This window comes from Diabrotica undecimpunctata, unplaced genomic scaffold (genome assembly GCF_040954645.1).
Source record: "Diabrotica undecimpunctata isolate CICGRU unplaced genomic scaffold, icDiaUnde3 ctg00000583.1, whole genome shotgun sequence".
Classification (NCBI taxonomy): Eukaryota; Metazoa; Arthropoda; class Insecta; order Coleoptera; family Chrysomelidae; genus Diabrotica; species Diabrotica undecimpunctata.
In genome coordinates this window covers 35946-41080 of record NW_027311905.1, presented here as the reverse complement: position 1 = coordinate 41080, position 5135 = coordinate 35946, and positions in this window count along the sequence as shown.

Here is a 5135-nt window from a genome sequence, read left to right as displayed (position 1 = left end):
ATTGCAGAGCGAGGCCGAAAAATACGGCTTAGATCCCAAGGGAACCGTCGACGAATTGAGAGCACGACTCAGAACCTATTTTAAAAATCGCGAGAAAGCTACAGGAACAATCCCAAAAGAAAAAACTTCCAAGGGAACAGAATCCGACACACTGGCCAAGGAAATTTCGGGCATCCGAAGACAATTACAGGAATTAACAATAACGAAACAAATGGGGCAACCAGAATTGCTAAATCAAGTACGAAAGTGGAACACACACTTCGACAAGAAACACACACACACACATACACTCCTCACCTCTTGACTCCTACCCATTAGTTGCCTCTTACGACAGGCAGGGCATTCTTGCCACGACCTCGTTGGTATCTCTGCGAGCCGAACGGACACACACTCACACACACACACGCACACACAGACACACTCACACACGTACACACTCACACACACACAAATACACTCTTCAACTCTCGACTCCTACCCATTAGTCGCCTCTTACGACAGGCATGGCCTTCTTGCCACGGCTGTATTCTTATCTCTGCGAGCCGAACGGACACACACACACGCCCACACACACACATACACACACGCACAGGCACACACACACACACACACACACACACACACACACACACACACACACACACACACACACACAATCACTCTTCACCTCTCGACTCCTACCCATTAGTCGCCTCTTACGACAGGCAAGGCCTTTTTGCCACTGCCGTATTTGTATCTCTGCGAGCCGAACATACACACACACTCACACACACACACACGCACATACGCACACACACACACTCACACGCACACACACACACATACACTCTTCACCTCTCGACTCCTACCCATTAGTCGCCTATTACGACAGGCATGGACTTATTGCCTCGGCCGTATTCTAATCTCTGCGAGCCAAACGGACACACACACACGCACACACAAACACACGCACACAGGCACACACGCACACACGCACACACGCACACGCACACATTCTCCACCTCTCGATTCCTATCCATTAGTCGCCTCTTAAGACAGGCAGGGCCTTCTTGCCACGGACGTATTCTTATCTCTGCGAGCCGAAAGGACACACACACACGCACACACAAACACACGCACTGTTACGTTCCAAATTTAAAGTAGAAAGTCCCACCTCTATTTTATCAAAATTTAAATAATTCAGGACGTGTAAGAGCGGTTGCCTATAATATATTATAAGCAAGGTGGCGAAAATAAAATTAGTAATTTTCAAATAGGGGTAATGTCTGGCAAATTGTGCTGAAGTTAAGGGAACACGTCCTCTTTTTTGTGAAGAAACTAATTTAGATCGTTCTTTCTAGAGTTATCTTGGAAGAATTGGGATCATAAAATTGAAATTTTTGAATCTCGGTACTATTCGGTGACCTCCGTGTGTCAAGTTGTCAAGTGTTCGGAAAGACGACGGAAAGAAAGTGATTCCAGGTTTGAGAGTGTTACTGAAAGGTTGGGCTAGATTAAAAACGGCATTTTGTTTTTTTGCTTTTGCTGCTGTTCCATGTGGGATCTGGACTAGTCCGAACCGTGTGGATATTCAAGGGGATTTGCTGCCTTCGTGGAAGGGTTTTTTTTGGAATATCCACAATTTCGCTAAAAAAAAGCGGATCTACAGTACACGTGAATACCGGGAGTCGTATTTAGATCAAGAAATTAGCCTTAATCACGAGTCCAAATAGCCGGCTACGCTTCGGTCCAATTTGGGATATTTCAAACCCCTAATCTGGCTAAGAAGGGTGAGTGTTAGAACATTTCGTTTTTAATTAATTAAAAAGTTGTAGTTATTTTTTTTATCCCATCTCTAAAAAGCTATTCACATTTTTATCAGTTTTCATACATTCAAGTTCGGAGACAAGTTTTTTTTTGTATTGCTCCATTATCGCCAAAAGGCAGATAAACAAAGTGTTAAAATCAATATATTTATTTCCAAATAATTATTTTAGACACAGATGGTAATTAATGTTTTCTTGCTTCAGGGTTGGTTGGTTTGTTTGTTTTTTTCTGCTTCTTCTTCTTCCTATTTTTCCGTCTGGCTGTAATTTCCAACTTTTCAACATTGTCACACAAGTCTATGTACATCGGCAATCGTATGGGATTTTGGATTGAAGACACGCTGAACTATAACTGGAATTCCACGCGGTGAAGTATATGAAAATTCGAGGTATGGATCGATAATAATTAATTTTCAACGGAAGATTTAAGCGCCGTCTAATTTGGTTTGCGGAATACAATAGTTTTTTTTTTAAAGATTATTTGCTGTTAGTTTTTATTTTCATATTTACAAATACTTTACAGATTTTTTTAAAGATAATTTGCGGTTTATTTTATTAATTCAATATTTACACATACCTATTTTAATTTTGTAAACTGCGTCTAAGGGGGGGTTATATATTTGAGATTTATTTTTTTATATTATTTTCTGCGCACGCACTTGAGCTCACGTGGTGTCCTATTTGCGTTAATTATTTTTTTTTGGTTGGTATTGAACCGCACACCCCTTAGCGTCCGGTACTTTTGATACGTCCTACCTTTCATTTTGTTCTGTTAAATAGAAATAACTTATGAATTTTTGTTAGGCAAGCAGAAGCCGCATTTTTATATTATTTTTTTATTAAGCCTATGGTAAAGTTAAATAATATTGTAATATGTAGTATGTATGTATTTATTTTCAGCTATCTTGGGAATCTATTTATTAAAATTGACTAAATTCTAATCTGACAATTTCATTTATTTTTTTTTTATTTATTCAGGTTGTATACTGTTACTTAGTATTTTAGTAGTAAACCTATTGGTAAGTTGGTGGTTTATTGAATAGTAACGTAGGGAAGGCTGTGGGCCAATTTACCTGGCGCCCCTGATATAACTTCGGATTTTTTTGTTTTGTGGACCGCACGACCATCTCCACTGTTTTGTCTAGCCGCGAGCCATTCCCAGACTGTCACCGTATAGTAAGTACTTTTCTTTCCGGGTGTACGTCTGATTTATATTTGGTACATTTTATAATTTTTTTATATAGATTCGGTTTTGTACGCCACAGCACACAGGCACACACGCACACACGCACACGTACACGCACACGCACACACTCTCCACCTCTCGACTAATATCCATTAGTCGCCTCTCAAGACAGGCAGGGCCTTCTTGCCTCGGCCGTATTCTTATCTCTGCAAGCCAAACGGACACACACACACATACACACACATAGTCACACACGCACAAACACACGCACACACACAAAGACACATACACTCTTCACCTCTCGACTCCTATTCATTAGTCGCCTCTTACGACAGGCAGGGACTTCTTGCCACGGCCGTGTTCTTATCTCTGCGAGCCGAACGGACACACACACACTCACACACACACACACGCACACACGCACACACACACGCACACACGCACACACACACAAATACACTCTTCACCTCTCGACTCCTACCCATTAGTCGCATCTTACGACAGGCATGGACTTATTGCCTCGGCCGTATTCTAATCTCTGCGAGCCGCACGGACACACACACACTGACACACACACATTCACACACACACTCACACACGTACGAACACACGCACACACACATACACTCTTCACCTCTCGACTCCTACCCATTATTCTCCTCTTACGACAGGCAGAAACTTCTTGCCACGGCCGTGTTTTTATCTCTGCAAGCCGAACGGACACGCACACACGCACACAAACATACACTCTTCACCTCTCGACTTCTACCTATTAGTCGCCTCTTACGATAGGCAGGGCCTTCTTGCCTCGGTCGTGTTTTTATCTCTGCAAGCCGAACTAACACACACACATACTCACACACGCACATACACACGCACACACGCACCCAAACATACACTCTTCACCTCTCGACTCCTACCTATTAGTCGCCTCTTACGATAGGCAGGGCCTTCTTGCCTCAGTCGTGTTCTTATTTCTGCAAGCCGAACTAACACACACACATACTCACACACGCAAACACACACGTACACACGCACACACACACATACACTCTTCACCTCTCGACTCCTACTTATTACTCGCCTCTTACGACAGGCAGGGCCTTCTTGCCACGGCTGTGTTCTTATCTCTGCGAACCGACCGCACACCCACACTCACACACACTCACACACTCACATAGACACACACTTAAATACGCACGCACACGTACACCCACACACTCTCCACCTCTCGACTCCTATCCATTAGTCGCCTCTTACGACAGGCAGGGCCTTCTTGCTACGGACGTGTTCTCATTTCAGCGAGCCGACCGGACACACACACACACGCACACACAAACACACGCACACAGGCACACACGCACACACGCACACACCCACACGCACACGCACACGCACACACTCTCCACCTCTCGATTCCTATCCATTAGTCGCCTCTTAAGACAGGCAGGGTCTTCTTGCCACGAACGCATTCTTATCTCTGCAAGCCGAACGGACACACACACACACTCACACACACACACACACGCAAGCACACATACCCTCTTCACCTCTCGACTCCTACCCATTAGTCGCCTCTTACGACAGGCACGGCCTTCTTGCCACGCCCGTGTTCTCATTTCAGCGAGCCGACCGGACACACCCACACACGCACACACAAACACACGCACACAGGCACAAACGCACACACGCAAACGCACACGCACACACTCTCCACCTCTCGACTCCTATCCATTAGTCGCCTCTTAAGACAGGCAGGGCCTTCTTGCCACGAACGCATTCTTATCTCTGCAAGCCGAACGGACACACACACGCACACACGCACACACGCACACACGCACACGCACACCCACACGCACACACTCTCCACCTCTCGATTCCTATCCATTAGTCGCCTCTTAAGACAGGCAGGGCCTTCTTGCCACGGACGTATTCTCATCTCTGCGAGCCGAACGGACACACACACACGCACAGACAAACACACGCACACAGGCACACACGCACACACGCACACGTACACGCACACGCACACGCTCTCCACCTCTCGACTCCTATCCGTTAGTCGCCCCTTAAGACAGGCAGGGCCTTCTTGCCTCGGCCGTATTCTTATCTCTGCAAGCCAAACGGCCACACAGACATACACA